At 33.0% G+C, this 12177-nt stretch overlaps 1 protein-coding gene and 1 long non-coding RNA gene across 4 annotated transcripts in view; both read left to right on the forward strand.

The window, feature by feature from the left end:
- thsd7bb (thrombospondin, type I, domain containing 7Bb) overlaps positions 1–12177 on the forward strand; it is a 190388-nt gene that overhangs the window by 92506 nt on the left and 85705 nt on the right. The window lies entirely within an intron of this gene.
- LOC147841835 (uncharacterized) lies at positions 5356–9163 on the forward strand. The gene is made up of 3 exons (XR_015503111.1): positions 5356–6401; positions 6447–6827; positions 6919–9163. It is a non-coding gene; the product is annotated as an uncharacterized LOC147841835 (long non-coding RNA).

Consider the following 12177-nt stretch of genomic DNA (forward strand, 5'->3'; position numbering starts at 1 on the left):
CTTTCGGTCTATGAAGAAGCACTCGTTTTTCACATACATACACATGCACTCAACATCTAATTTACTTTTTTGTGTGCTTAACTTTGTTTGGTTTCCTCAATCTGGAAATGAGAAAACTGTAAGGAGACTGGAGAGCAAACTCTGGAGCTTTTTGTGTCTTAAAAGCACTCTGGTGGCTTGAAAAGCTGATCTTTGAAGCAGTCTCTCTGGAGTTCTGCTATCTGACGTCACGAGCCGAATGGAAAATGGCTCTGTCTCTCAAAACAAGAAGGTGGAAATTAACCTTCAAGAGTGACACCCGCCTGAATAGAGCAGATTAGATGCTGCTTTTTGAGCAGTATTATGAAAGGGGACTTATGGATTGTATATTATGTTGTTTTAAAACTGCTTATGATCATCTGCCTTTAACATATTCTAGGGCATTGCGATGGAATTAACTGCTTGGATATTAAACCTATTACAAATGTGGTTAGTTTTAGTTTTAAATCTAAAAGCTGGCTCATAAGTAGAATAGTTTGTTGATGAATTTTACAGTCCGTTTTAATGTTTTTTTGTAATTGTATTTGTGTTATTTTTTTAATGTAGTATCACAGTTTACCTGTTACCGAGAGTAGTATAATCTCTACTTCAAATCAAGGACCACAATGGAAATAAGTTCATTCTTTTATTCGTTTTCCTTTTTTCCTATTTGTTTACTTTTTACTATTTAGCTATTTATTTAATTATTTATTTTTCTATTTATATTTGTTTTATTTATTTTTGTAATCAAATAATTTACTTATTTAATTAAAACTTATTTAATTATTTAATTTACTTTTTACTATTTATTTATTTATTTATTTATTTATCTATTTATTTATTCATATTTGTTTTATTTATTTTTGCAATAAAATAATTTATTTATTTAATTTGAATTTATTACATTTCATCTATTTAATCTTTACTATAATTTTTTTTTAAATTTTTGTAATAAAGTATTTTATTTTTTTAATTAAAATTCATTAACATTTTTAATAATTTTTTGTATTTATTTATTTATTTATATTTGTTTGATTCATTTTTGTAATAAAATAATTTGTTTATTAATTTAAATTTATTTATTTACATTTTACTATTTATTTATTTATATTTGTTGCTTATTTTTGTTAAAAAATATTTATTTAATTTACATTTATTTAATTTTATTTATTTTATTTATTTATTTATTTATTTATTTATTTATTTATATTTTTCTGTTTGTTTTTTGCTAAAAAAATATTTTTATTTAATAAAAATGTATTTATTTTTACTGTGAATTTATTTTCTACATTTATTTATCTATTTATTTGTTTTTTTAACAGATATTATACCACACAATATAAAACTGCTTCATTAATACAAATGTGAAAAAACATGTAAACAGAAAGATTTATGTATTTTAATAGGAGTGAGATGCACTACGAAGCAAGAATAAAATAGTGTGACAGCCAGCAGCGACCTCTCACTAGATAATAAGTGATGAGACATGAGTACAAAATGTATTGTGTAAAATACGATGAAGTGTTTTTGTTCTTTCTTTTTTCAGCCCACAGGAAAAACGTGAGATTCTTCCCCTGTGAATACAGTTTAATTCATCCCTTTGTCTTTTGTTTTGTGTTCGGCTCATCATTTAATCGCTAATTTCTTTCATTTGCTTAATTTGATTGATTACTGTGGAGGGAAATGAGGAGAAATCTGCACCGCATTTAGATGTATGAGCACATTCACAGAGCTTTCACAAAAGCTGATGTTCATTAAAAGTGGAGGGTTCCTGTTATATCCCAAGACTAGAGGAGTTCTAGTTCACACACACACACACACACACACACACACACACACACACACACACACACACACACACAAATACACGTTTGCTGTGTATACATGGCAAACATTGAGTATTGGAATAAAAGAACTTGCTGTTAGCTTGATATTTTTTGGAGAATGTTCTCTTCATCTCAGAGTCAGCCACTAACAACGCTGAGGGCACAGGTTAGATGAAGAATGCATGAGCATGAGAATGCATGAACTGATGAAAATGTATAACTTGCATTTTTTGGACAATATAATTCTGTGATATTTCATTTTTCTACATATTGCGATATTGCTGTTAAATGGTAGAGCATGGTCATTGTTGACCTGTATTACTCTCTCAGGATAACTGTGTAAATTTGATAAAATAAGCAATAATTATAATAATTATAATAATAATTATAATAAGCAGCTTCATATTATTATTTACTTAACATTTCCAAAGATTTGATTTGATTTGATTATTTGTTTACTACTTGTGTTTAATGGATTATTTTGCTTTTATTTTGGTCCAAACTTGACTCCAACTTTAAAAAGAATACAAAATAGGCTTCATTTATGTTTATTATTCAGAAAAATGTTAAATGTGCAGTAGGTGTTCTGCCAAAATGCTAATCAGTTAGCATATTAGCTTTAGACGACAGGGGAGTGACTGTTTCAAAGCCATGCCTCCTAAAATCGCCCACTGCGACAAAACAGCAGACAACCCTTCATGACATTCACTAGTTAGAAGTGTATGTAATGGTTGGCCCGGCAGGCTGCAAGGATTTCACTTATTACTAAGCCACACTTACATGCTATTTCAGAGCGAATATTCACAGTAGCATGGTAAACAATATCGGGAGCGCATCACAGGCTGTCATTGTTCAGAAATTACCCAATGTGAATATGAAAGCAACTGCCTAGCTTTTTTGGCTTGGAAGAATAGCACTATTTACTGATGTTTTGTTGTTCAACTAAATAAAAATCTACATTATCGATGCTTTAAAAGGACCTTATGAAACTGAAAATAGTCACATCAATCTTTCAGTGGCTGAACAACACGTCTGTGCATAACGTTAACCCATTTATAACAACAACATCTGCATCAGCTCTGCGTGAAGCTAAAATAGTTTTAAAACATAACATGACCTATATAACAGAAATACTTCAGCCATGGTGTCGTCCTTCCTCCAGCGTCCAAAATTCCAATATTGATTCAGGATTTTAAAAAGTTTCAATTCAGCATTTGATTTTGCCTCGACTGTGACTGGCTCGTGTGAACATGTCGCGAACGCTCGGCACTCATCTAGGCGTGCAAAGGCTAATGGCGGATATGGGTGAACAGAGATGCACAAAAGCCCAAATCTGCATTTGTTGACAGACAGTTTTAGCTACTTATTGGAATTATAAGAGATGTCGGCGTAACAATATTTAATTGGATAAACATTTTTTTGTTTTACGCCTTACCCCGAATATAAAACTACAGATTAACACATTTAGATCATTTACTTTAATCATTACTATTGGACTGTGAAGATACTTTCAACTAGCACAACAAAAAATGCTTCTGAAGACAATCATCTACTGCACTTTTAAATAAAGGGCTATTTTTAAAGCCAGTCAACATTAGTCAATCTGTGTGTTGGATGGATTTGTAAATAACCCTTTACTTATCATTTTGCTGACTTTTTGTATTTCTAAGCAAGAAAGAAATAAGAGAACATTAATTCAACTGAGATTTTTCTTGTTCTTCCTGCATTTTATTAATGTGCAGCTTTACAATGTTGGGATATTCAAAAATATAATAGAGCTCGGGAACGTCTGTGTCACGTGAGCTGCGGTCGGCCATGTTTGTGGACAAACGCAACCGTTCTCAATGTAAACAGATGCAAATCACAACAGAAAACAACATTTTCATAGTAATATTTTTCTTGAAAAACATCTCACAAATAAAATGGTCTGACGTGTATATAAACCTTTACAAACGCTCTTTGTGTCTGAGAGGCATTCTATAACACTGTGTTCAGCGGTGAAGTGGAGCTCGAGAAGCCGATCACAGACGCAGAGGGGAAATTAATGAACACGTTTATCTGTAACTGACAGGGTATCGAGCTGCAGCGAGAAAACATTTCCAAATACAATTTTCTTCATTATTTGTACTGTGAGCACTTACAGTTTATTGCTGATGAGTGTATTTATGATATAAACAAATGTATAGAGGTCAATGGGAATCAGGTGTCCTTGTCCTAAACACCCAAAATGTGATGTGTTGCTAAGGATGAGCTCTATAGGGCTAAATGATATTTAATTTTTCTGCACTATATTAGGATATGAATATACTTTAACAAGAGGACCTAATGGATCGTTTCCACTGAGTGGTACAATACGGTACGGTTCGGGTTGGTACGGGTCACCTTTATCAGGCTTGCGTTTCCACTACCAAGGGTTACCCTTTTGGTTTGCGTGGTGTACGACAGAGTTTCAGTCAACGTCATTCTCGCTCGAATAAATGTCCACAGTAAAACTGTATGGGTCGTTTACATATCATATGAGAAACACTTCTCACAAAACAGATGCTTTATAAAGATAAATACTTGAATATACATGTTTATTACTAACTTTTCTATGAACATAATTTGATTAGAACTACAGATCAATGACAGTGCGAAATAGCCTACTGTAATGTCTGTGATTATATAAAATAAATATATAAATGCAACATATATAAACACATACAGCCCCTTACAGTCTCCGATATGTTACTAATTACAGATAAACTACACACAGCAGACATTTAGTCCTTATATGAGTTCAAAACCATCACGCAACATAGCCCACAGTAAGAGCAAACCTCTCACCTGTGTCTGTAATCTTCACCAGCACATGTAGCCTCTGTTAGAGAGTAATTCTGTCATTCAGAGTTCATAATAGTCCAAAAGGTGATGATAAACAGTAGATTTTTCATGATTTAGGTTGCTGAAACAATTTGCTTCTGTGTTTTGTTGGGCTCCTTCTTTTTTTCGCTCATAAAACAACAACATGACACTGCAGATTTTGTTCTTCTTGGCTTTGTGGTTGTTCATCAAGACAACAACAAGGTTTGTTTGAGCTCGGGTCATCCATGGCTCGTTATTATATGCATATAGAATTTCTGTGTAATGTCTCTTCTGTGTATTAGAACATGGCGGTTTCTTTGTTTTTATTCTGTCTAGCTCCACTAGATCATGACGTATCTCTGTAACCAATCAGCATTCAGCTGCATGTTTAGCTCCACCTTTTGGTACCCTTTCTTGTGTTTGGTACCCTTTCGAAAGGGTGCCGAAAAATTGGTACGGTATGGTTTGGTACAGTACACTTTTTGACAGAGGAAATGGCCATAAAAGCACACCAAACCGTACCGTACCATACCCCTCTGTGGAAACAGGCCATAAATGACATGTCGTCTTGGAAAGATTTAATAATTTTACATTGATTGGGACAATTTTGTGGAGGAGTGCATTCGGATAAAATATAATACAATAAATATATAAATATATATATATATATAAATTATAAGCATAAATGAATGCAGTAAACAAAGTTAAATACGAAATAAAACAGTGCTTTTGTATGGTTTTCCATGGATTTCAACAGCATTGAGGCACAGAAGCTCAATAATCAAATTAAAACAACACTTTCTAGATTTTTTTTTTTTTTTTTTTTTTGTGCATTTCAGACGTTAACATCAGCCGTCCTCATCCTCAATCTCCAAGCGAATCGTGACTGGCCAAAAACAGCTCAATTTCCTTTGCAGAAGTGTCTTTGATAGGCAGAAAAGCTTTGTAATTGCAAGTGTGACCATCAGCAAGTAATTAATCTGTCATGTGCCCCATTGTTTCACTCAGGATGCCTTGAAAACATGTGTGAGTGTCTGACTAGAACATTTCTTCACACTGTTGAGAGGGAGGATGATGCCGTCTGTAGACATGTCTGGGTCAGGAATTATTATTTTTTATATAGATAATGTAAACAACACTAATGGCCCAGATGATTTCTGGCATTATAGATGCAGAGTTTGATTTATTTTGCTGTCAGCATTTGGTTTGTTGTTTTGAGTCGTGTTATATCAATGCACATGCTCATTAGCAAGATGCAGGAGCCAGTGTCCAATTAAACTTACAGTAACTCTGTAATTCAGCTAAGTAGAATGTGGGTTGGTTTAGCATGGCATCTATAAATTACTCATCTGTTTTGGAAGTAATGTCACAAAAATGCAACATTTTTAATAATTGTGTAGCACAGCATATTAGCATCTAGATCACATTCAGTAGTGTAAGTAAAAGGATTCTTTTACTTTAAAAAAAATAACTATTTATTAGTCACAAATAACTAATGAAAGGTTATTTACTATTGATTAGTTTGAATAAATAATTATAATTATCCATTCATACTATTAAGACTACAGTTAACAACTCACTGTTTCAAATAACCGTTCAGAGCGAGAACAGAGATTTAAATGATCTGTTCTCATACTAATGAGTCTGATTCAAATTATTTATTCACACCGACTCCCTAGTTAATGATTTTCTGATTCAAATGATTAATTCAGAGTGATTCCACAGTGAACGATTTGCTGATTCAAATGATTCTTTCAGAGTGAGTCCACAGTTTATTATGATTTATTCAGAGCAAGTCCACAGTTTATGATTTATTCAGAGTAAGTCCACAGTTAACGATTTGCTGATTCAAATGATTCATTCAGAGTGGGTCCACAGTTAACGATTTGCTGATTCAAATGATTCTTTCAGAGTGAGTCCACAGTTAACGATTTGCTGATTCAAATGATTCTTTCAGAGTGAGTCCACAGTTAACGATTTGCTGATTCAAATGATTAATTCAAAGTGATCTACAGTTAATGATTCATTCAAAGGTATTCCACAGTTAACGATTTGCTGATTCAAATGATTCTTTCAGAGTGAGTTCACAGTTCATTATGATTTAATCAGAGCGAGTCTACAGTTAATGATTTATTCAGGGTGATTTCAAAGTTAACAATTTGCTGATTCAAATGATTCTTTTACAGTGGGTCCATAGTTTACAATTTGCTGATTCAAATTATTCTTTCAGAGTGATTCCACAGTTAACGATTTTCTGATTCAAATGATTCATTCAGAGTGGGTCCACAGTTAACGATTTGCTGATTCAAATGATTCTTTCAGAGTGAGTCCACAGTTGATGATTTGCTGTTTTTCAAATGATTCATCCAGAGTGAGTCTACAGTTAATGATTCATTTAGAGTGAGTCTACAGTTAATGATTTATTCAGAGTGATTTCACAGTTAACAATTTGCTGATTCAAATGATTCTTTCTGAGTGAGTCCACAGTTTATTATGATTCAATCAGAGTGAGTCCACTGTTTATGATTTATTCAGAGTTCTCGGTTAACTATTTACTGATTCAAATGATTTATTCAGAGCGAGTCCACAGTTAACGATTTGCTGATTCAACTGATTTTTTCAGAGCGAGCCTACAGTTAATGATTTGCTGATTCAAATTATTTATTTAGAGTGAGTCCACAGTTAATGATTTATTCAGAGTGATAAAAGTTGGCACTAAAGTTGGCAACACTGTTATCCGCTGCATAAAGCATATGCTGGAATAGTTAGCAGTTCTTTCTGCTCTAGTGACCCCTGATATTTAAGGGACTAAGCTGAAAAAAATGAATGAATAAACAATCTTTTCAGAACAAATTCATAGTGAGTATTAGTAATTAGCTGATTCAAATGATCTAGTCAGAGAAAATCTCCAGTTAATGATTTGCAGATTTAAATGATTAATTCACAACGAATCTGGCTGATTTAAATGATCCAGTCACTGATCCATTGATGCACTCATTTAAGTGATCCGTTCAGAGCCATAGGCCCCGTTTTCACTGCCAGTTAAATGTGACCCAATTCAGATTTTTTGATCATATGTGACACAGATCGGATCTGTTCTAGGACCGTGTAAACACGAAAAAAAAAAATGCATTTAGATATTCAGAGATTGGTTTCAGGCCATCTTCATATGTGGAAATAAATCAGATATAAATCGGATATGTGACAATGCAACTATCATTTAAAAAGGAGGATCGGATTTATTGAGACATTCTGTTTTGTACAGCATTAAACTTGTGACAATGTGGTCCTTCTCCACTGTTTAATGATGTAACATTAGAGGAAAGAGCATGTGTGGAGACGCTGATGCGGTAAACAACAACAGATTAAACATGGTGGATGAAAGTGGTCAGTCGCCACAATTTGCTCCCACCAGACTTGAGATTTCTCTCGTACTCACTATTTCCTCTGAATGGTGGAGGACACCATATATAAACCACAGGCGCAAGGTACGATGACGGCCCTTTCCCTCCCCCTACACCTTAAAATAATTATAAAGTTGAACTTTGCATATTTCAGAGAACTAAAAGCAAGACAATAGTTTCCATCGTGGCTAGTGTGGCACAGTTGCTAGAACCCATCTTTACACATGCGAGACGTCCTAAATTGTATCGCAAGTGTAAACGCATGAATCGGATATGGGTCACAATTAAAAGAACGTGTAACCAGACAGGCAAAAAAAAAATCTGACATAGGCAACAAATCGGAATTGGGAATCAAGACCTGACCGTGTAAACAGGCCCATAATATTCCAAACTGCACGAGTGTTGTTCAGTGTAATGCTCCATATTTGTTTTCTTGCTATATTTGCTTTACCAATTTGCTTTTTATGCTGCAGTTTGCTGTGTTCTGCATGATAAAATGGTGCATTGAAGCACCAAGAACTTTCAGCAACTGTTAACTTGATAGGTTTTAGGCAGCATTGATTTCTTGAAGCAGACTTCATCTGAGAGTCTGCCAAATAACAACACTAGGGTCACAGGTTAGAGAGTCGGGGAATGCATGATGAAAATGTATAACTTGAACAAGGAGCGTCTGCCAAATGCATAAAACGTTCAATATAATGAGCTCTGTTTTCAGAGCGAGGTGGAATAGCTGTAGCACTAATAGTGTTTTCAGCCACTACTGAGAAATATAGCATGTGAACTACAGTATGGAAGACTTGCTTGTATGTTTTAAAGCCTGTAAAAGTTTGAACGGCGGAAAATAACCCGTCTCAGGTGTGTTGGAACCGAAGCTTTTGATTGGTGCTAATGAAATCTTTTCAGCTGTGCAGCCTGATGGGTTTTTTGCCTGGGGAGAGTCTTGGAGGAATGAAAACCAATTTCAGTTTTCAGTCAAAATTTGCTTTTTGTAAGTAAATATAAACTGATAACGCGGATTCAACCAGATAAGATATTCTAGTTGGAACTGTCTGCCTGCCATTTGTGCTGGTAAAATTGAGTCAAACCGCTCTCGATCTTGCAGACAGTGGCTTTGCTGGCGATGACCTGGTGGTGACCTCATCCAGTCTCACAGCTTTAAGTTGGCGTGACACTGTGGGACGGGGTCCTGCTCGTATCTCCGTTTTGTTTCGCCTGCTGTGTTTCAATGATGACCACATGAGAGATTGGAGGAGATTGAGAATTTGCTCCCCACGAGACATACAAGTCAGGCTGAAAGTTGGAAGGGGATTGTCACAGCTGTCAGAGTGATTGTGATTGTGTGTTCCTTCCAACAAAATGTGCCTTTACTAAAAAAAAATAATAATAAATAAAAAATTGGATGCTTGAAAATCTCTGAATATCATGGCATTGGTTCATGGCCATAACTGCTTTGGAAACCGGGGTAGAAGTTTGTGGAATACTGTACATTTAACTAGCATAGTTAGTTTTGGTAAGGTTGTAAATTAGTTGCACTTGCACTTAGAAATAGTAGTATTAGTAGTAGTATTAGTATTAGATTGGGAATCAGTATTGGCAGATGGGGTCCAGAGCACAAATATATATATATATTACTTAGATTATTTTAATTTATTTTAATTTATTATTGAGTATTTCATATTATTGAGTTATTTTCAGTAGTCATGATACTGGTTTTAAATAAGCAATCTTGGTGTGCTCTCAAAAGCTTTAAAAAAAAACCTTTCTAACTTCAAATTTTTAATGTTAGTGACTGCAGTCAAATCAATACATAATTTTCATAAGGACATAAGAAAAAAAAATCAATATATATAGATCTTTTTTATAACACATTTTCAGGAAAATCTTGTAGATCTACCACTCATCAGAATTAAAAGCCTTACATTTTCCCTCCACATGCACGGATATCAGCTCAAACTGAGAAAAACAGAACCTTTTCCTGGAGGTACTTCTCACCCGGCTTCAGTTCAAAGTGATTATTCCCGCATCTCGAGTCTTTAATCAGCATGTCATCCGTCAGAATCCTGATTAGCCGGGAGATCTCCATAGGACAGGCCTCTGCGCTTAAACTTGTACCTGAACCCCCTGCCTTAGAGTAAATTGATATTTGACTGCGGAGGATGAGCTCACGAGCAGTAATTAACACTCTGTAAAGACCGACAGCCTCTTCGCATGTGTGTTGGGCTCTGACTGGAGGCTTTTGCATGACCTCAGTGTTCATAGAGGAAATGATGTCAGCCCATATGGCTCTGTTTCTCAGTCACATTGTGCATTAGGAGGCATTTGGGAAATAGTAGGTCTCTTTGGTGTTGTGATGATAACCTTTGACATTCCCTGAAGAATGAGAGCAGTGATGTCAGACTTGCATCGATTGCTTGAAACATCTGTGCATTTCTGTCTTTGTGCCTTTTTATGTTACTAATACTTATCTTTTCATTTAGTCATCTTGTTTTTACCAAGGAAGCTATTATAACAGGTTGCTGTTCTGCTGACTGTGAGGCTTTTTTGGTGTGCTTTATTTAAAAGTGTAGAGTGTGTACACTGTAAAATAAAATGATGCTTACATTTTTTTGTTGAATTAAATGCATTTTTCTATAGAAAATATACTATATACTATAATAATATAATATATCATTTACTATACTAAAATATACTATATAATATAATATACTATATAATAATATACTATATAATATAATATATACTATAATATAATATAATATAATTATACTATTAATTATTATTATTATTATTATTATTATTATTATTATTATTATATAATATAAAATATACTATATAATATAATATATAATTATATTTATAATTATATTTATAATTATTATATATATATATATATATATATATATATATATATATATATATATATATATATATATAATTATTATATAATTATATATATACTATATAATATAATATATAATTTTTCTATAGAAAATATACTATAGTCATCTCAAATTACATCAGTAAAGCTGACTAAAACTATTAAGTTAACCTTTATATAACTTTTAAAAATGCAGCAAAATAGCTGAATATCTTATTAAAATAAGCCTAAAACATTTGTCACATAATGTTTTACAGTTTATTTCTGTTTATTTGTCTATGTGTTTGTGTATATTTATGTATTTAACAATGCATTTTGTTTTATTAGAGATGCAAAGAAAGCCTATTAACTGCAAGCATACAGTTGAGGACAAATTATAAGAAATGTTATTTTTTTATTTTATTTTATTTTTATTATTTCTGCTTTATATACATGTATGTATACACCGTAAAACCAAAAAAGTTATGGTAACTAAAACCATTTGAGGAAACCGATTGCAACAAACCATGAGTACTCTGAGTACTCTGAGTACTGTGAGAATAAACTAATAAGTACTGTGAACTTAACTTGAGTAAACGAAGCAATTTGAGCACATAAAACCCAATAAATGTAGAGAACTCAAACCAAGTTAAGGCAACTCAAACCGTTTGAGGAAACCGATTGCTACAAACCATTTGAGTCAAAAAACTAATCTATATGAGTACTGTGAACTTACTCCATTTAAGTTGAAGTAATGAGGTATTTTAATAACTCATTACCTTCAATACCGAGTTAAACTCTTTTCAAACACGTAGAATTAACTTTCAGTCAATTTTGAGTTAACTATACTGATTTCATTTGATAAAGGTGACTGTTGGGTTTTACATTGTATATAGATAGTGCAAAATATAAATATAGTATATATATTCAAATATAAATAGTGTTGTTTAACAAAGAGAAGAGCTGAGTTTTAGTTAATTTCCAAGTTAATTCATCTTAAAGGGCAACTTAAAGACTTAGCTACATAGGTTAACTAGGCAAGTTAGGTTAATTAGGCATGACACTTGACAACAGTAACTTGTTCTACAGTCAATCAAAAACTAATGTTTTAAGGGGGCTGATAATATTGACCTTCCTCAAGAAGCATTATTTTAGTCTCCAGAAGAAAGATAATAATATTGATAATATTTTTTATTTAAAATAATAATAATAATATTAATATTAATAC

This window comes from Danio rerio, chromosome 11 (assembly GCF_052040795.2).
Source record: "Danio rerio strain M-AB ecotype USA chromosome 11, GRCz13ab, whole genome shotgun sequence".
Taxonomy (NCBI): Eukaryota; Metazoa; Chordata; class Actinopteri; order Cypriniformes; family Danionidae; genus Danio; species Danio rerio.